This window comes from Marmota monax, unplaced genomic scaffold, assembly GCF_021218885.2.
Source record: "Marmota monax isolate L192 unplaced genomic scaffold, Marmota_monax_Labrador192_F-V1.1 WCK01_AAM20220418_F8-fsc00077, whole genome shotgun sequence".
Classification (NCBI taxonomy): Eukaryota; Metazoa; Chordata; class Mammalia; order Rodentia; family Sciuridae; genus Marmota; species Marmota monax.
This window is the reverse complement of record NW_026694610.1, coordinates 898,528-920,993: the sequence shown is the minus strand read 5'-3', so window position 1 is coordinate 920,993 and position 22,466 is coordinate 898,528.

Sequence of the window (22,466 nt, the reverse complement as noted above, 5' to 3'; positions counted from 1 at the left end):
CTCTTGCTATCACAGTGTTTCAATGAGTTATCTTTTTTTATCCATTCCTCTAATGAAGGGCATCTAGGTTGGTTCCACAGATTAGCTACTGTGAATTGTTCTGTTATAAACATTGATGTGGCTGTGTCCCTGTAGTATGCTGTTTCTAAGTTCTTTGGGTGTAGATTGAGGAGAGGGATAGCTGGGTCAAATGGTGGTTCTATTCCCAGTTTTGCAAGGATTCTCCATACTGCTTTCCAGATTTGCTGCACCAATTTGCAGTCCCCACCAGTAATGTGTCAGTGTACCTTTCCCCCCACATCCTCGCCAACACTTATAGTTGTTTGTCTTCATAATAGCTGCCATTCTGACTGGAGTGAGATGATATCTCAGAGTAGTTTTGATTTGCATTTCTCTAATTGCTAGAGATGATGAACATTTTTCCATATATTTGTTGATTGATTGTATATCACCTTCTGAGAAGTGTCTGTTCAGGTCCTTGGCCCATTTGTTGATTGGGTTGTTTTTAGCTTTTTGAGTTCTTTATATACCCTAGAATTAGTGCTCTATCTGATTGATGTGTGAGGGGTAAAGATTTGCTCCCAGGATGTAGGCTCTCTATTCACCTCACCGATTGTTTCTTTTGCTGAGAAGAAACTTTTAGTTTGATTGCATCCATTTTATTGATTCTTGGTTTTAATTCTTGTGCTATACACAATGGAATACTACTCAGCAATAAAAGAGAATAAAATCATAAATTTTCAGGTAAATGGATGGAGTTGGAGAAGATAATGCTAAGTGAAGTTAGCCAATTCGAAAAAAAATGCCAAATGTTTTTTCTTATATAAGGTGAGAAAATTTATAGTGGGGTTGGGAGGAGGAGCATGGGAGGAATAGATGAACTCTAGATAGGGCAGAGGGGTAGGAAGGGAAGAGAGGGGGCAGGGGGTTATCAATGATGGTGGGATGTGATGAACTTCATTATCTAAAGTACATGTATGAAGACACGAATTGCTGTGAACATACTTTATATACAGAGATATGAAAAAATTTACTCTATATGTGCAATAAGGATTGTAATGTATTCTGCTGTCATGTATTCAAAAAAACAAAATCAATTTAAAAATGAGTTATTTTTGCCCAATAATGAAATTTTGTACATGTAATAGTGCCTATCTATTAAATAAATACCAAGGAGCAAAAGTTAAGAGCATTTAAATCTGATATGTACCATAAGGTATTATGATTATATAATGATGTGTTTTGCATTGACCCATGTTGAATTTCTCTATTAGAAAGGAATTTCTCCAAAGAACTTGTAGTGATGCAGAGACTCAGTAACTTGCTTGACCTCTCTGATCCTAGTTAAAGGGCTACTAGAGAAAATAGACTTAAAGATGGTGACCAGAAACAAATTTGCAAGATGCAAATTTTTTTGTGAAGGGAATAGGTTTCTCAAGCCTATTTGCAATGGGTATGTGTATTTAGGGTGGGAAATGAGAAAGGAGTGAGAAAGGCTGAGAAGAGATGTATTAGTGACATTAAGAGTGTATTGGTGACATTAGTGAGGCCAACCTGGCTGAAGATGCCAGGAAATGTACAGATTAGAGGAGAGTAATACAATGGAGAAGCTCATTGTGCAATTGTGGTAAAACAGAGACTATATGATACTTAGGTTTGAATTCTGCCTCCAGCACTTTCTAAAACTGTGATCTTGGATACACTAGGATAGCAACTCTCACTTCACAAGGTTGTTTTAAGAGATAAAATGACAATGCACGTGAAAATGCCTGGTAAAGAGTATGAACTTCAAAAATGTGAGTGGAATCCAAGTGAATTTAGATCTCAACAAGTTGAGGCACAAAAGAATACAACTACTGGAAGCTCCCCAGAGCATGAACTCCACAAGATCCCAGGCTAGGTCTGCCTTGTCCTCTCTAAGTCCCCAGTGCTTAGGACTGTAACTAACAAAGAGTACATGCCCAGTGATTATTTATCAAATGCATGAAGTTCAAGTTCAGCTTTATAAAACTGGAAAAGAATAAAGAACTGCAATGAAATAGGCTGGTTAAGCCTGAAGATATGGTTTAGGGAATCATAAAAATAGTCTTAATCGTTATGAGGGAAAACCTAACCATGTAGATAGTCGATGAAAATATGTCAATTGAATAAACGTGAACTTTTCAAAGTGCTTTCAGAAGTTATTTTGTGAAGTGAATAGGCTTCTCAAGCCCTTGTGGAGGAAAAGGAAAAAGTATTTTTATTTGAAATGTATGTATTATGGTGATGTGAACTGTTGACAAATGTATCCCTTATTTTACTTTTCTGTAGTTTTAAACTATTTTTGACCCATGTTTTGATTGGCATAGATTAAAGTGTTCTAGTTCCCTGTGGTTGACCACATGGTTCTTAGGCCTGCTTTACGTGTTAATGTACCTTATGTCTCAATATGGAAATTCCTCAAGCTTTCTTGCTCAGGCATGAAGTTTTCAAAGTTAAATGAGAGAATTTGGCTTAGATGAATGAACTTTTTTGTCCTAAAAAATTGCAGAATATTGTCAGTCAGTGAACACACAAGGCAAAGGGTCAAACAAAACAAAACAAAAAACAACCAAACAGAAAAACAGGATCTCGATGTGATCAAAGCCACATGTCACTTGGAAGTTACAATAAACACCTCACATTTATGGAGTATTTGCTGAGGGCCAGGTTTTGCCTACTTGTTTCACTTAATCTTTACAATCCCTGTAAAAAGCTTGTTGGAAATTCTGCCTGGTGTCCAACAGCTGCAAAGGAGGAGAACTTTCTAAGCTTATACCATGTCCCACAGCAGCAAAGTTGCCAACAATAATGGGCTTTGTAAATGTAACTGCTGCCCCAAATCAAAGGACCATCATCCACTGAGTTGAAAGGGGCATTAATCTGGGAATGATCTTGCAGCAACAAAGACAGGCTGAGATAATGTCGTGTTTGACTCTGAAGGCCAAGGTCTGTATGACCGTAGCCTGAGTGGTTAAGGCTCCATTGAGCAGGGCTTCTTGTTTGACTTTTTCCCCTCTAGAGGATCAGTTCTCACTTCCTTCATTGGTGACACTCTGACTCCTTTCTATTTTCTGCTTCAGTTGTGAACTGGCCCAGGCAATTTGGAAGTATCCAATTTCTAGGTTCTTGTTATCAATATTGGATGTACACTAAGAGTCAGAGGTAGGTGAAAACCATAGCTCTCCAAGCCATGACCACATGATAGGTAATAGAAGCATGACGCAGAAAAATTCTGCTACCTCACATTTACTAACAAGCAGATATAAAAGCATGCAACTTGACTCCAGGTCTTTGCACTTTTATTTTATTTATTTACTTATTGGTACCAGGGATTGAACCCAGGGACACTTAACCACTGAGCCACATACCCAGCCCTATTTATTTATTTATTGGTACTGAGGATTGAACCCAGGGGTGCTTAGTCAATGAGCAATATCCCCAGCGATGGGAAGGCGGCCAGTGCCTGGTTAGAGGGTTCTTCTTCCTGCTCAGGAGGGTGTATGTCACCTAAGAAATCAAAGTCTAGAATAATTAGTGAAGAACAAAAGACAAAGTCAGAATTAGTTTTAAAGGATGGAGCACCAGATAGGTTCAGTCCACATGGGAGATGGAGATAGACAATTAGAAAATGACTCTATGGTGTATTTAAAAGGGTACATCAAAGGCAGGGATAAGGTTTGGGGGGTGGAGTCTTGCTTCCTGATGTCTTGCAGATTGATTGGCATCTTGGAAGGTCACACCCATCTCCGAGGGGCTGTGTGGCTACAGCAGGTCATCCCATTTTGGGTGCTGTGTGGTGGGACTTTTGGCAGAGCTTGAATAGGGCTCACAAAGTGTATGGACAGTCAGCCAGAGGAAGTGTCCACTGGAAGTTCCCAGACACCAGATTATCCTATTTGTTAAGCTGCGATGCCGATGTAGTCCACATACAACCCACCCACAAATGGCTCTCGACACCCAGTGCTTTCTTATGTTTTATTTGGATACAGGGTCTTGCTAAGTTGCTCAGGGCCATGAAGTTGCTTACACTAGCTTGGAACTCACAATCCTCCTGCCTCAGCCTCACAAACCACTGGGATTACACCACCACACCTGGCTCTTTGATCTTTTAGATGTGTCAATCATTCCCTGTTTGAAGGATACTCTGGGGCCAAATGCAACAATATCCTATAGGCAGTGTTCTGGTAACCTCATGGTTGCCATCAGGTTAGAATTTTTCAAAGCAGCAGCAAACTTTTTTGGAACTTTTTTATTTAGGAACCGAACCTTGGGAACCATTTTGATGTGCCAAGGAATTTATATTCTCTAATCCTGTTCATTCAAGGACAGGCTGCATTTCTACGCTATTCTGTAGAGGGGGTTGGCAAATCGTGAAACAGGCCAAACACAGCCTGTGTCTGTTTTTATAAATAAACTTTTATTGGTACCCAGCCATGCCAGTTTATTTACATACTGCCTACAGCTGTCAGTAATTGTGCATTCCCCCCAAACCAAAAAGCCTGGAGAGATTTGGGGGGAAAGTCATTTTACAAAGAAGATACAAAGTTAACTTGATCTCTAAGTTGCATGTAGACTGAAGGTGAAATTACTAGCCTAAAATGAAGAAATTGTATTACCTAAGGCTATTCAGATAAAAATAAATTTTAAAAAGCCGCTTCCCTCAATTCTTCTTGCTGAAAATGAAAAAGTTAAAGGTTTCACAATTTCTGCACCATGTAATCCGATCTTGGTGCTGTCAGTGTCTTAATAGTGTATCGATTGGCTCACACTTCAGCTATCTTTAAAGAAGCGTTATTACTCTGTTGGGCCAAACATGAAAAACTACTTTTAAAGACCTTTTTAAGGGCTTTTTGATTTTTCAAAAGCTTCTTCGGGGCTTATTGAGCTTCTCCGGCTGCTGGAATTAACTCTACAAAGCTCTTTCTCAGACAGTAAATTCATCTGAAGCTGGCAAATTGTCAATGACTCACAGGGGAAAGATAAGGAGCCCTTGAGATAAATTAATGTGGTGATTAGTTACACGTACACCTGTATTTTTAGGCTCTAAGCAAGAGCATTTTTGCTACCATAGCATTGGAAACTCATGATAGTTATCAATAGTCATTAAAAATATGTGAAGTTGACTCCAGTACTAAGGGGCAGGAAGTCAGGAGAAAAGAAGATGGACAGTAAAAGTTAAAACTTTTAGTGCATAAAGTAACATTATACCTCTTTTCAATTGTTGAAATGACTGGAAAGCTGAATAAGACAAAATCTTCATTTATAGTTTCCCGTGATTTATTCATTGTCTATATCTCCTTTATGCAATCATTACAAAAGCATCAGAATAATTTTTATTGAATGCTTAGAAAAAGATCTGTTGTTCATACATGAAAATGTTACCACTTTGGGTGACTGTGCTGTGCTTGTGTCTTTTTTCTTCTTTTCAGAATCTGTTTCATTCATTTTCTCCATTAAGTGTACATTTCTTTGGAATTGCTTTTGCTCCTTACTATGTTCTAGGAAAAGTCACTTCACCGCCCAGACCTGATTCTGCCATCTCAAAACGAAGATAACAATAGGACCTACCTCAAAAGGCTGCGGTAAGCACTATGTCAAACTGCATGGGATGACTAATACTGGACCATTTGTTTTTGGTTTTTTTTTTGCCTGTGAAAATGGCAACAATGAAATGACTCAACATAAATAAATGGATCATGAATTATTCAACATTTACTTAAAACACTAAGTAAATGTTTAGTATTGTGCCTCACAAATACTAGGCACTCAGGAAATACTAGCTATAAAGGAATTCTAAGAAAACACAAAGAGAACAAATTTAGAAATAGAGAAAACATAATGTACAATTTTTAAAAGTCAGGTTTATTGAGGTGTAATTTATGATATTGTGGAGTTCCATAGAGTTTTACAAACCTATGCAATTGGGTGACCACTGTCATGGTATAGAACAGTGCTATCACTCCCCCAGATCCACTGTGTCCCCTTGTAATTGATTCACAGAACCTGGCACCCACTAATCTTTCTTCTGTCTTTGTAATTTTGCCTTTACTATGGATCCCCAAGTATGTTCTTTTGCCTCTTCCTGGTGTGGACAGACGTCGCCCCTTCAGAGGCAGAAAGGAATCCTCATCCCTTTGACCAGCCCTGTTTCAATTACTTCAGGAAAAGCCCCTTTACACTAACTCCCCGTGACAAGTCTTTGGTCCTCCTCATTGTTTACTGAGTGAAATCTGGACTCCTTTGCTTGCCAAATAAACCCTTCTTCACCTGAGCCCATCCACATTTGAACAGTATAATTAATAAAATTCAATAATTTGATGCACATGAAACCCATACTCACCAAGTAGAGAACCTGGATCCCTTGCAAACACAGGTCACTTGTTAGCCTTAGAACACATTCCAACAAGTTCCAAAGCATCGGAGAGAGGCTGCTTCACATAAGTGGAAAGATCCACATGCTTAGAGACTCCCTGCCTTTGTTTGTATACTGACCAGATTCCTCTTACCATGGCCCACTTACTTGACCTCTCTGTGCCTCAGTTTCCTCATGTGAGACTCGAGAGCTTTGGGTGAGGAGCACTGTTGTTCCTCAGTGGCACCATAATCCCCACAGCTGCTGTGCCTTTGTGCTTGCTGTTTCTGCTTTTGGACCCATGTTTGTCTTCTCCATGCTGGTCCACCTGGAAATTCCCATCAACCATGGTGTCTCAGAATCAAACTCTGGATTTCTTTGGTAGCCCTTGGGCTCCCTCTGCCTTTTTGAAAGACAGAAAATCTATCTGGTAACTTTATTGGATGGAAGTTAATGGGATTCCCATCTTCCCACTGTGACTCTCTGAATAGGAACAGCATCTCACTCTTAACAAGTGTTACTGAGCATTAATGCATTTATTTCCATAACAATTCTGTGACCTGGGTACTATTATTTGCCCCATCTTACAGGTAAGGAGGAGATGAAGGCACAGAAGGTTGTGTAATTTGCCCAAATTCACCAAGCTACAGAATAGTTAAGATAAATTTCAAATTTAAGAATTCTAGTTTTAGTGTCCAAATTTTCATCAATATGCTGCAGTAAGAGTAGCTTGACTAAATAAAAGCTATAGACCAATGCTTCTCAATGTAATTGTGTGTATGAATCACCTGGGGACCTTGTGAAGCTGCACACTCTGATTCAATACCTGTGAGGTTCACCAAGATCCCAGTCAATGCTTCTGGTCTTGGGACCACACTTCAAGAAGCAAGGCTCCAGATGAGTGGTTCAAAGCTTTGCGGATATTTGTCTTAAGACCCTTTTACACTATTAAATATTATTGAATATGTTTATGTGATTGTGTTTGCCAAAATTTACTGTAACAAAATTAAACCTAAGAAATTAAAAAAGTATTTTAAATATTTAGCTGGGCACAGTGGTGCATACTATTAATCTCAGAACTTGGGAGGCTGAGGTAGGAGGATTGCAAGTTCAATGCCAGCCTCAGCAACTTAGTGAGCACTTGTCTCAAAATAAAAAAAATAGAAAAGGCTGGGGATGTGGCTCAGTGGTAAAATATTTCCGGATTTAATCCCCATTGCCAAACATATACATGTATATGTGCATATATATGCATATATATATATACACACATGTATATGTATAAACATGAACATATATACATATTATATGTATATAAACATATATACACATATATGTATATACATACATATATATTTATATTTTATATACATATAAACATATACATATATATATAAACATAAAATTATATAAACATACACACATATATATACACATATACACACACATTTAAACATATATACATACACATATATATTTAAAGTATTTAAATATATATATATTTAAAATATTTAACCAAACCCATTATACATTAACATTAATATGTTTTATTAAAAACTACATTTCCAAATAAAAATCAGTGATAAAATCTTCAATGTTTCACAGTTCTAAAAAAAATTAAAATATGTGGTTTAATAGAAGATAACTGCATTTTCAAATCTGCTGCTTTTTTAATAGATTTTTTAAAAAATAAATGACAGCGGAATGCATTACAATTCTTATTACATATATACAGCACAATTTTTCATATCTCTGGTTGTATATAAAGTATCTTGACACCAATTCGTGTCTTCATACATGTACTTTGGATAATGATGTCTCTCACATTCCACCATCCTTGCTAATCCCCTTCCCCCTTCCTTTTCCTCCTACCCCTCTGCCCTATCTAGAATTCATCTATTCCTCCCATGTTCCCCCTCCGTACCCCACTATGAGTCATCCTCCTTATATCAGAGAAAACATTCAGCATTTGTTTTTTTGTGATTGGCTAATTTCACTTAGCATTATCTTCTCCAACACCATCCATTTACCTGCAAATGCAATGATTTTATTCTCTTTTATTGCTGAGTAAAATTCCATTGTATATATATGCCACACTTTTTTATCCATTCATCCACTGAAGGCCATCTTGGTTGCTTCCACAATTTAGCTATTGTGAATTGTGCTGCTATAAACATTGATGTGGCTGTGTCCCTGTAGTATGCTATTTTTAAGTCCTTTGGGTATAGACCGAGGAGAGGGATAACTGTGTCAAATGATGGTTCCATTCCAAGATTTCCAAGGAATCTCCATACTGCTTTCCATATTGACTGTACCAATTTGCAGTCCCACCAGCAATGTATGAGAGTACCTTTTTCTCCACATCCTTGCCAACACTTATTGTTGTTTGTCTTCATAACAGCTGCCATTCTGACTGGAGTGATATGATATCTTAGAGTAGTTTTGATTTGCATTTCTCTAATTGCTAGAGATGATGAGCATTTTTTCATATATTTGTTGATTGATTGTATATCCTCTTCTGAGAAGTGTCTGTTCAGGTCCTTGGCCCATTTGTTGATGGGATTATTTGTTTTTTTTTTTTTTGGTGCTTAGCTTTTTGAGTTCTTTATATACTCTAGAGATTAGTGCTCTACCTGATTGATGTGTGTGGGGTAAAAATTTGCTCCCAGGATGTAGGCTGTCTGTTCACCTCACAGGTTGTTTCTTTTGCTGAGAAAAAAACTTTTTAGATTGAGTTCATCTCATTTATTGATTCTTAGTTTTAATTCTTGTACTACAGGAGTCTTATTAAGGAAGTTGGGGCCTAATCCCACATGATTAGGATTAGGGCCTACTTTTTCTTCTATTAGATGCAGAGTCTCTGGTTTAATTCCTAGGTTCTTGATCCACTTGGAGTTGTCAAATCTGCTTCTTTATTCAATCTCTTTTTGATACAACATGACCTGGAGTGTCCTTAAAACTCCATAACATACCCAAGAGAGAATTCAAGTCCCAAAAGCAGACAGCATCATTGTATTATCATAAGAAGAGTTTTAATCCTAAACACTCCTCTGAAAAGTTCTCAATGCTCCCACCAAGTATTGCCAGACTTCACTTTGAAGACCACTGCTCTAGACCACTCTAAAGAATCAATCCTACCATAACCTGAGAATTGTTACATTCCTTGTAGAATAAGGCCTTGTTGTTTTTTCCTTTTCTGACTTGCAAAATTCTGTGAGAATTCTCTTTCCGAATCCAGAATATGTTCCTTTTTCCAGTTGCAAATTATACCCTCATCTTTATTTTATGATGGTACATGATTATGGTTTCAGCATGGATTAGAATCTCTTCTGAAAACCAGTACTCTGTCTAGAGAGAATATTTGATGTAGAAGAACATCAAAAGAAAAAACATATTTTATTGATTCCCAAGATTCTAAAAATTGCTTTAGAATAAATCATCCCAATCTAATACATCAATTTCAAGTTAGCATGATTTTCCTTTACATGTATTTATTACATTTATCTTTCATGTTTTGCCCATAGTTCCATAATGTTTAAAATACAAAATGTAAAATTTTTGAAATCACTTGATATATTTAGTATCATACATCAATGTCTCTTCTTGTGTTTCTTCTTCTTCTTCTTCTTCTTCTTCTTATTATTATTATTATTATTGTAACCAAAATACCTCATAAGAACAACTTAGAGACTGAAAGATTTATTTTGTCTCATGGTTGCAGAGGATTCAGTCCATGGTCCTCAGGCTCTAAGGCAGAAGCATCATGGCAGAGGTCAAGGGGGAGAAAATGAGCTGAGTTCATGGCAGAGAAAGAGGTGTTGGGGGAAGGGAAGTAAAAGGGACCAGGGACAGATACATACAGTCTTCATGTGTCCCCATTCCCCTACTGACCTACTTCCTGCAAACATGCCCCACCTGCCTACAATTACCATCCAATAGTACAATCAGCCATCAATAGATTATTCCTGCAAATGAATTCATCCACTGATGAGGTCAGAGCCCTAACCTTTGCCTAAAAGCCTTACCTATGAACGTTGCTGTATTGGGCATCATACTTTCCATACATGAGCATTTGTGGGGAACATTCCAGATCCAAATCATAACACCTCTGTCCTTTTTTATACTTACTCTTTTGACTACATTTCCAGCATATGACAAGTAAATATCTACCACTCAGGAAACCTTTCAGTAGGCTCATTGGTTCCTTGACCTAAATTTTCCTTTGAGCTCTGAAATGTTTCTTCATTCCTGTTTGTCATGGTATCAACCTGACTCCTATATTCTATTACAGAGTTATGCCCACTGGCAAATTTTTTTTTAATCATCATGTCAGGGATAGGCAGACATTGCCTTACCAGTTAAGCCTCTAGGTTTCCTCTCTGGAAAGTATATCTCCTCAAGTTGTGATGCTCTCATTTCACAGAATCATAGACTCTCAAGATGTGGTCTTCAGAGTGGTATAGCAGGCACCACCTAGGAGTTTTTTAGAAATGCAGAATCTCAGGAGTCACCAAGACTTAGCACACTAGAAATTTCATTTTAACAAGATTCTAAAAGATGAATGTGCATATGACAGTTTGAGAAGTGGTGCTCCAAAACAGCCTCCTCCCCCGTGCAGAAATCCTGTCTGCAGCACCCTAGACCTGTCACTCCCCTTCCAGCTTTGGGATGTTATACTCACTTCAGAACAATGATTCCCAACTTTGCACATTAAAATCACATGGGGATATTTTTAAAACCCCAGTGCTAACACCTCATCCCTGACCGATTAAATCAGAATCTCTGCCAATGGAGCTCAGGTATCAGGGTTTTATGAAGTCCCCCCCCAAGTGATTCTAGTATGCAGCCAAGCTTTGAACTCCTGATGGAGAGGCATCCATTTGCATCTTAAGCTATCTACTTCTTTCCTTGCTTTGATTTCCTGTGAAAATGCAAATATGCCCTCAGAAAGGCAAAACTGTTATCTCTCATTTACACTTTGCTTGGAAATAGGTTTTTTTTATCAGCATAAATAATTTATTGCAAACTGTCTAATATCATAAACTCGTAGTCTTGACAATTCACACAGGAGTATTCTAGGATGAGGAAGCAGGAGTAGAGGGCCAAGATGAAAGTGGAGGATGGAAAGATGGCTACTAAGGGCCACAGGTCCTTTCTGCCTGGCCTGTCTTTGGTTAACTAAGCTACCTTGAGTAGTAAGGAGCTAGGATAGGACAAGGGCCAAATTCTCCTTTGTCCAGCCTGCTGCAGGTATCTGGCCCTTCCTGCTGCTTCCTCGCCTATGGGACTGTGGGGTGAAGGAGGTGTGGGGAGATAAGAAGTGCTGTCGTTGCCAGGACTGTGGGCTCTATCAGCAGAGAATGGGGTCCCCATCTAATTCTTGGCCTGATAGATGTATGAGAAATTTTCTTATGTCCTGACTTGCTGGCCTCAAAATTTGCCAGTGGTTTTCTTCAACTCTATAATCCTCTTAAAATTATTTTTAACATTACTGTTTAATAAGCTGAGACCTGGATTATTATTATTATTTTGCAAAATTTAGGTAAAAATTATTCTGTTGATACCTTTTTAGTTTTTAAAATTTCTAGTTTTATTTAGATAGTGCTGTAATAGATAGAGGTGTTGTTTGGAAATGTATTACTCATGTCAACAGTAATTCTAAATACATAGTCAAAAATTTGAGACATGAAAGAATGTTATTCTAAAAGAAAAATCAAATTACTACCCATAGTCATATTAATGTACTATTAATAATTATGTGACACAAAACAAACCCTAAGTAATAAATAAAATTGGAGGCTCCAACATTTTAGATTCCAATGAGTATCATCCACATATCACAATTTAGAAAATTTGCAGCTTACAAATTCTCCTTTATGTATATTTGTTTTGCAAACTAAATAATTTTTCAAGATAAATAAGTCTAATTAATTTAGATGCTTGAGGATAAAATCTCATCACATCTTCTCCCTCATATTCCCTGCTAGCCTAGACTTCAAATTTGGATAAACATAATAGAGTGTGGTTGAATAATGAATCTGACACATAAGATAGACTTCTAGATGCTTTAGGGATTTGGAAAGTTGTTTCTCAGTTGTTTAAATGTCTCAGTGGGTACTCTTTAGAGATAACTTGCTAGTAAAGTTTGCTCTTTAGACTAAACAAATATTGAAGGAAGAAGGGGTTGTGTTTTGGGTGCCTGACAAGAAACAACTTCAGAATATTTCTTTTTTTTAAATTTAAATTTTTTTAAGTATAGTGAGAACCTGAGTTTTACCCTCTGAACAGATAAATTTTAAGTGTATAGTACAGTATTTTTATCTATAGGGCAATGTTGTACAGCAGATTTCTAAAACTTGCATAACTAAATCTTTATATTCATTGATTAGTAACTCCCTCTTTACCCTCTCTCCAGTTGCTAGTAACCTCCATTCTATCCTCTGCTTCTCTAACTACCTCATATAAGTAGAGCCATGCAGTTTGCATTCTTATGTGACTGTTTTGTTTTTTTTTTTTTCACTTAGCAGAAGGTCATCAAAGTTCATTGAACATTGTTGCAAATTCCAAATTTTCTTCTCCTTTTCTTTTGTAAGGCTGAATAGCATTAATGAAATAATATTTTCTTTATCCATCCATCTTATCTCCTTACTATTCAAGGTAGCTTAGTTAACCAACTTTAAATACTGCCTACTGCTTACAAGCCAGGTACCTGCAGTGAGCTGACCAAAGGAGAATTCATCCCTTGTCCTATCCCAGATCCTGACTACTCAAGGTAGCTGAGTTAACCAAGGACTGGCCAGCAGCAGCAGGCTGGACTTCTGCCCTCAGTAGCCATCTTCACATCCTCTACATCCTTTATCCCTGTATCTGCTGAGGGACATGTAAACTATTTCTACCTCTTGTCTATTGTGAGATAGGGCTGCAGTAGACATGGATAGAACATGTACTTTGACTTTCCAAGAAAATGTGAGAGAAGATGGAGAACACTTTTTGAAGTATATTTTTTTCCTAAGTATAATTTTTTTCTTCCATTAATCTGATTATTTGTATTTTTATTTTAATATCAATTTTGGTACATACATTCTACTTCTTTCACTGGCTTACATTTTCATTTCATTTTGATAATGCTGATCTTTGTATTTGAATCACATTAATTGAAATTAAGGTAACAGTTTAGCTTGAGTGCTCTTTTCTTAAGAAAAGTTTCTATTTTCAAATTAAACCACTTTCCTAAAATTAAAAAGAAAGATAAAAATTTCAATCATCCACCAAATAAATCTTTCATATGAATTCAGATTTTCTAAAGAAAGGTATACCTGTGACAAGCCACCAGTTGGATGGATGATATTATTTATCTATTTGTCCTGTTGTTAAATGACAAAGTGGTTAAAATTTGAAACCATGCTCTCAAAAGTGTGAGCTAACTCTGTAGACCTTTTGGAATACATGTAACCATGTTCCTGTTCTCTACATCTTCCGTATCTATTCTTTTCTCCATTCTTAATGGGTTTTCTTGATTTTAGGGTCTCTTTGTCCTACTTTCCTTCTATATAATTCTCCGCTGCTTGGCAAAGTCCATCTGCACCCAAGCTCACCCACATGAGTGGGAACACATGGAGTGCCAAGACCTGTACTCATACATGGGGCACACATACATATATGCACACAGTTGTGACACAGTTGTGATATTGCTACGGGCTGCTTTTCACCTCAGTGTAAGTGGGTAGTTTAAGTTGTATGCACATGTGTGTTTTAAATGAAACCCAAAGAGCCTGGGGCCAGAGTGTGATTAAAGCCATTCCTCTCTATTCACCAAAACAAAACAAAACCTTTCAGGAATGCCTACTACATACAAGTCAGAGTTTCCCTCTCGGAGTCTTCTTCACAGGATTTCCCATCATCTGGACTCAGATCACTTTGTTCTATTCCTTCAGACATCAGAGCCCTAAGGCATTTCCCTGGGATAAGTTTTAGGGTCTGGACACAATTGAGGAGAATGTGCCTTGGGCTGCCATGCCCAAACATGGACATGAGAATGGCCACACTAGGAAGGATCTTATGCTCTACCAGTTTAACCCCAGAAACTGATGTCAGAGGCACAATGTGACTCATCCAAGACAGCTAATAAGTAACGAAGAAGAAAAACAGGGGCCATGAAAAGCAAGCATACTGGATAAATTAAGAGGTACTAAAACTTTAGGAAAATATGAATGAGCCAGTTGTTCCCAGCAGCAGCTAAGACGGAATAGTGTCTCACACTAGTTGTGGGTGTTTTCTGTTTTTATTTTATTTTTAATGGCTCATGCATTATTTGTACCCAAAGAAAATCTCTGTCTACCTTTAGAGAGGCATTGTTCTTTGTCCTAAGATACAATCCTTGATTTGCCATTATTTCCAGGTCACATGGAAGATCAGAATCAAAACTTTAACTCAACCTCAAGCTTATTTGCTGTCCTAGTAATAATCCACCAGTGCTTCTGGAGTTCCACTCTGTTGGAAGGGGTGGAGCGTGGAGGGTGGAACTTAGACTGTGTCTGTGATAAATGTGACAGTGCTGGAATGAAATAAAGTGATGATCAGTAGGTGCCAAGCATGTGGTATACAGAGGGCTCTGGGTTGCCCCATCCGATGGGCACAACCTTCCAAGTAGGAGTTCCCATTGTTCAGGGAAGGAAGCTGAAGGTAGTTCTCCTCCTTAATTGTTGATCATTCTTCATGTTATCAATTAATTAAAACACAAATCTAAGCCATCCTCTTGTAACTCAGGAATTTCCTGTAGAACTCCCTCGTTCTTACTTCCTCCCACCAGTACCATCATCCTGATGTGCCCCCAGCTTCTCTGACTTCAACCTTTTCCTCTGACACCTTTTATCCCCTGGACTGGGTGCAAACCACTCCTGCCCCAGTATAGCTATTTTTCACTTCCCTGACACCTTCCACTTGGTGACACTGATCCGACCATATAGTTGTCCCTTTGTATCCATGGGAGACTGGCTCCAAAACTTCCTGCAGATAGATACCAAAGCCCACATGTGTTCAACAGGGGCTTGTACACAATCTATGCACATCCTCCTGCATACTTTAAACTGTCTCTAGATTACTTATAATACCTAAGACAGTGTAAATGCTATGCAAATAGGTGTTATTCTGTATTGTTTAGAGAAGAATGACATGTAAAAGAAGTCTGTAGATGCTTGGCACAGTTGCAATTTTAAAAACTATTTTCAAAGCCAAGGATACAAAAGGCCAGCTGCACTTTCAAGTCCTTTAGTCCTTTCTTCCTTCTTATTTATCCCCTTAAGAAACACACAAATGAAGATAAAAATCAAACTCAGACTGGAAAACTGTCCTTTGATTCTTCTCAGAGTTTTTCCTCTTGGCATCAAAAAGATGCATTTATTTGCATCATTGCTGAACAACACACCAATCCTCCACTTCCTCCTCTCACCTGGTCTTCCCACCCTCCCTCCTCACACCTCCCCCTCCCCGTTTCCGCCATCTGGGTGCGCTGGATATGGCCTGCCTGGAAACTCTGAGTGTCTGCTGCCTACAGCCTTCTCAGAGGCAGGAATTGCTTTTGTCCTGTGTCCTGTGAGGCTGTGTGTGTGTGCTAAATGTTGCTTTTTTTTTTTTTTTTTTTTTTTTTGGTCAAGAGACTACTGCTTTCCAGCTTCAAAGTTTTTCTGAGAACAAACCTTTTATAAGCCTTCTTTTTATTTTTAATGAGTGACATCAGTCTGATCTGGCAAAAGCAAAGGGGTTCTTTTTGTGGAAACTGAGACTGTGAGCCCAGGACAAACTGAGACATCATTTTATCTCATATTTTCACTCTATGGAAGAGAGATCTAAGGTCTCTAGAGGCCAGTGGAATCTCCAAAGTCCCACTGACAATTAATGACAGGGCTGCGACTAGAGTGCAGATTTCTTGACCTCTACTCCATGAAGATTTCCTTGCTGCTGTGTCATTTCACAAAAAAAAAAAAGTCCTGTATTTTGAAATTGCATGCTAGCTCTGTAAACAGATGCTTTTTAGAAAGGCATGGAGTTGCATGTGGCTACTTTGGGCCTCCCTTATTGTGTTGGGTGTGGTTTGCAGTTCTCTAGAGGTCAGATTCCCTTGGAGAGTCTCTAACACCTTCAACACATGCATATTACACTCTCCTTGGGCTTCCAGGAAGATGGTTGCTCCTTGCTCTTTTTCTTGAGTGTTCAATCAGGCAGATCTCCATGGAAACATGTAATCGGTGAGGTCTGCTTTCTGTGACCTCCCCACTGGGAATGCTCACCTCAAGTTTTCTACTGTCTCCTTCTTCCAAGGTGTTTCATCTGTTTCTCTTTTCTTGGTTTCCTAGGCCCCATCGTTCTTTTGGTCCCACCGAGTATTCCACCTAGACGGCCCTCTGCTCTTTTAAAATTCATTCAAAATTTCTTATAACTCAAAGACATTCCAGTGATCAAAATTATATGCAGTGAAAAACAATGCAATACCAATTTCCTCCATTCACCCATTTATCCCAGCCCCCCGGGTCCCCTTCCCATACTCAGTTAACACCTGGATTTTACTCTGAATTTTGCTTTGGTCACTTTGTTCCATTTTAGCACATGATGTTTGAGAGTCATTATTTTAAAATAGTTGCATAGTGCTCCATTTTTTTCCTAGTTTCTCCTCTAGTGATGGATATGTATATTGCTTCCTGGGTTTTGCTATTACAAACAACCCATATCTTATATTCTGAACTTTATCTACCACAATTTCCCCTTCCCAAATCACAATTAAGCTCGTAGTACCTGAATTAGATCCTGGAGCTGCTATTCTAGGTGACAATTAAATTAGCTAATAAACTAGTTCTTGTCATTGTTTAATAGGTACAATATCGAGACCTTCTTTCCTTCCTTGTCATAAAGAATACATTCATTTTAAAAGAGACCACATGGATAAAAATTCTTAAAACATCTCTTCATCTCCTGTGCTTTTTGGGGTAGAAGGGCTATAAGCCACAGACAAGTCAAGCATTTAACCTATGGGTGTGTTTCTAATGGTACAAGTTTCACAAAAGCCAAGAGGAAATAAGTGAGACATTTGGGGACAGTTGGGCTTGTTGGGTCCTCTTAAACATAATACAGGGTATTCCAAGTGAGAAGTGTATCTCAGGTTTAGACTTGAACATCACCTTGTCTGATGCTGTCAGAGAAGAAAATACACAACAAACTCCAAACCTTCTTCCTGTGGAGATGCAGGTGTCCACACCTTCTTCTGAAGGGAGCAGCCAGTTGGAAAAGCTCTGAGCTCTCCCTCACGTCATATGCAAACATCGAGCTTGTGTCCAAATGTGGAAGGTAAACAATAAAGCCTTTAGAAAAAAGCTTGGTATCTTCCCAGTCTTGGGTTAAGTAAATACTTCTTAAACAGAACATAAAAAGTGGTAGCCATAAATGGAAAAAAATGAGTAATTGTAATACATTAAAATTAGGATTTCTGTTCATTAAAAATCATCATTAAGAGAATTAAAATACAAGACAAAGTGGGAAAAATATTTTTGATACAGGTTGAGTATCTCTTATCCAAACTGCTTGCGACCAGAAGGATTTCAAATTTCAGATTTTGAAATATATATATATATATTTTTTCAAAAAAAAATATATATATATACATACATACATACATATATATAATGAGGCATCCAGGGGATGGGACCCAAGTCCAAACACAAAATTCATTTATATTTCATGTATTTCTTATATACATAAATAAAGGTAGTTTTATACAAATAAATAAATCTATGCATTAAACAAAGTTACATGGTATGGAATTTTCCACTTGAGGCATCATGCTGTTGCACAAAAAGTTTTGGATTTTGTAGAATTGGGGATTTGGGATTCTCAGATGAGATTGCTCAACCTGTATTGATGTATAATCATAACACAAATCTTCTCTGACTGTATCCAGAATACATAAGGGGCTTCTAAATCAAAAAGAGATAGATAACCCAACAGAAAAAAAAAATGAGCCAAAGACTTTAATAGGTACTACACAAAATAGGGTACACAATAATAAACAAACAGGTAAGGTGGCACTTGACTTCATTAGTTAACCACAACACTACATTACTCAGATGCACCAGGAAGACTCAAAGGAGAAGGACAAACAACACAAGTGTTGGTGAGAGTTCTGAGTGGCCAGAGCTCTCATGTCCTGTGGTGGGAGTGTATTTTGGTGCAGTCACATTGAAAAACTACTTGACAATATCTTCCAAACCTAAACATATGTGATTCTGCTCACAGGGCATACACAATAGAAACGTATGCATCTGTTTGCCAAAGACACACACAAGAATTATCAGCAACAGACTGAATAATCATGTGTTTATAAAATGGAATATTATACAACAATTGTATATGAACAAACAACTTGCAGGAATTTCTCAAACACAATGTTGAGTAAAGCTGGATAGACATAAACAATTACATTACTTTTTGATTCCACTTATGTGAAGTTCAAAACTAGATCCGACTAATGTAGGTGTCAGAAATCAGGAAAAAGATTACCTATGTCGCTGTGAAGTGGGTTACAAAGAGGAGGACTGGAAAAGGTTTTAGGATCTGGCATTGTTCTATTTCTTGATCTGAGGGCTTATTATATGAGTTTGTTCACTTTGTGAAAATCCAATGATCACACACTTGGAATTTATTCATTTTTACACTTCATTAAAGGGTTTACATTAACTCAGAATATACAAAGAACTCAAAAAACTTAACAACACATAAAGACAAATAATCCAATCAGTAAAGGGGTTCTAAATAGAAACTCCTCCTCAGAAGAAACACAAACGGTCAATAAATATATGAAAAATAGTCAACATCTCTAGCAATCAGGGAAATGTAAATCAAAATTACACTAAGACTTCATCTCACTCCCATCAGAATGGCAACGATTAAGGATATAAACAAAGATAAATGCTGGAAGGTTATGGAGAAAAAGGCACATTTATCCATAGCTGCAGACTAGTGCAACTACTCTGGAAAGCAATATGGAGATTCCTCAAAGAAACTAGGGATGGGACCACCATATGATCCAGCTATCATACTTCTTGGTGTTTTCCCAAAATATCTAAAAAATCAGCATATTACAGCAGTACAGCCACCTCAATGTTTACAGCAGCACAATTCACAATAGCTAAATTATGGATCAACCCAGATGCCTGTCAATAGATGAATGAATTAAGAAATTGGAACACATATGTGTGTGTGTGTGAGTGTGCACACACACACCCCAGTGAAGTGCTACTCAGCCATAAAAAGATTAACATTAAACAGGGATGAGAGGTGAGAGGGAAAGGGAGAGAGAAGGGAAACTGCATGAAAATGGAAGGAGACCCTCATTGTTATACAAAATTACATATAAGAGGATGTGAGGGGAAAGGGGAAAAAAATCAAGGGAGAGAAATGAATTACAGTAGATGGGGTAGAGAGAGAATATGGGAGGGGAGTGGGGATAGTAGAGGATAGGAAAAATAGCAGAATACAACAGTCACTAGTATGGCAATATGTAAAAACGTGGATGTGTAACTGATGTGATTCTGCAATCTGTATACGGGGTAAAAATGGGAGTTCATAACCCACTTGAATCAAATGTATGAAATATGATATGTCAAGAGCTTTGTAATGTTTTGAACAACCAATAAAAAATAATGAAATAATGGCATTTGCTGGTAAATGGATGGAAATGGAGAATAACATGCTAAGTGAAATAAGTCAAACTCAGAAACTTGAAGATCAAATGTATTCTCTGATATGTGAAGCTAGAATAAAATAAAGGAACGGGGGAGGGAAGGACAGAATAACATAACGGTAAACGGAAGATCAGTAATGTAGAAGGAGATCAAGAGACAAAGGGGAGGGATGGGTAAGGGAAGGCAATGCAGAACGAACCCTTTAAAAATCATGTTATGTGTATATATAAATATACCCCAGGGAACTTCACCTTTATCCATAGGTACAAAGAATCAATCAAATATAAATAAATAGATGAGTGAAAGGAAATCTAGTAGAGAAGAGGAAAGAGAATGGGAGGGGAAGGGAGGATGGGATGGGATAGGGGGATCATGAACTGAAACGGAATTCAATGCTTGCATGAGTTTGTTGAGATGAACCCAATTACTATGTGTAACTATAAAGTGCTAATAAAAAAATATCCGTTACCAGGTACAGTGGCACACACCTGTAATGCCAGGGGCTTAGGATGCTGAAGCAGGAGGATCACGAGTTCAAAATCAGCCTCATGCAAAGCGAGGTGCTAAGCGACTCAGTGAGGCCCTGTTTCTAAATAAAATACAAAATAGGACTGGGGATGTGGCTCAGTGGTAGAAAGCCCCTGAGTTCAATCCCTGGTATGCCCCTCAAAAAGTTTACATTAAAACAGAAGGCTGGAGAAACACCTGTTTACCCAACTACACTATAATTCCCCAAGTTATTTGCAGTCAATGCTGCTAGAAATGAATACCAAAGAAAGGAGGCAGATTTTGGAACACCAGGTAATTAAACCTGGTGATTTCCAATATCATTCCTGAAAAATCCTATTATATTTAATAAGCAAGATTTAACATTAGTGAGGTTGACTGTGTACCACAGCTTGGGTGGCTTGAAGAACAGTATGGTTGGGGCTAGGGCTGGGGCTCAGTGGTATAGCACTCGCCTAGCTTATGTGAAGCACTGCGTTTGATCCTCAGCACCACATAAAAATAAATAAATACAAAATAAAGTTTATATATATATATATATATATATATATATATATATATATATATATATACAAGAACAGCATAGTTGAGTTTTGGTGAGGGCTCTCTTCCTGCTTTGCAGATGGCTGCCTTCTCCCTGTGCCCTCACATAGGAGGAGGGTGGGGAGATCCCTTTCTCTTCCTCTCCTTATAATGCCACAATTCTATTGTATTAAGATCCTAACCTCATGACCTTCATTTAACCTTAACTAACTCCTCAAATTCCCACCTCCAGTTACAATCATATTGGTAGTTGGAACTTTAACCTTCAAATTTTGGAGAGACACACAATTCAATCCATAGCAGATGGCTATGTGTTTTATAGTTATTATTGCATGGGTTCAGTGCATGTCTTTGTCTCTCAACAGATCTGCATGTTGCTTGCACACTTACTTAGGTCTGTGACGCTGTTTAAGGAACAGTTGGCTGTGCACCTCTTTTCCTCTCCCAACAAAACTGAGTTATCTCCACACAAAAGTGCATTTCAATTACACTTTTGCTGTGTCTTCTCTAATATGTTATGTCTGTTCTTAGCACAGAGCCTTGCACATGATGAGACTTATTCTCAACTGATGGTTATTTCATACTGAGGGTAGAAGAAATCTTTGCATTTTTTCCTGGCCTACTGATGTTTGTGTATTTTAATTAAAAATGATCAGGAGGTTTAAATTTTCTTAACTTTTCTTCAAAAATGCAGAACAGAGAGGAAGCATGGGGAAGATTTTGTGGTAGAATCTTAAAGGATCCTTCAAAAGCCCATACACTCAAGGTTTGGTCACCAGCCTGTGGAGCTATTGGGAAGTAGTAGAACCTGAGAAGTAGGGCCCAGAGGAAGGACACTAGTACTTGCAAGTGTGACCTTAAAGGGGCTAGGGGCACTTGGTCTCAAAACAAGGGAGCCAGTCAACTCTGAACTGAAACCTCTGAAACTGTAAGTCAAAATAAACACTTCCTCCTTTTAAGTTGTCTTCCTCAGGTATATTGTCACCTCAATGGAAAGCTAACAAACACGGTATAAATTAGTACAACCCCCTTGGGAAGAAATTTGGTCAAATTATCTAAATTGAAAAGGCATTTACCCTTGAACTGAGTAACTTCTAGTCTAGAATTGAACCCTACAGTCTTTTATAACATGTGCAAACTGTTATACACTCAAGGTCATTCACTAATGTATTGTTTATAACAATAACATTGAAAGCAACAGAAAAAATAACAAATAAATTACACATCACACAATTGAATGTTACTCAGCAGCTAGTAAGATGGAGGCAGAGCTGCCGATTTGGAAAGATCTTCAAATTAAGTAATGTGTAGAA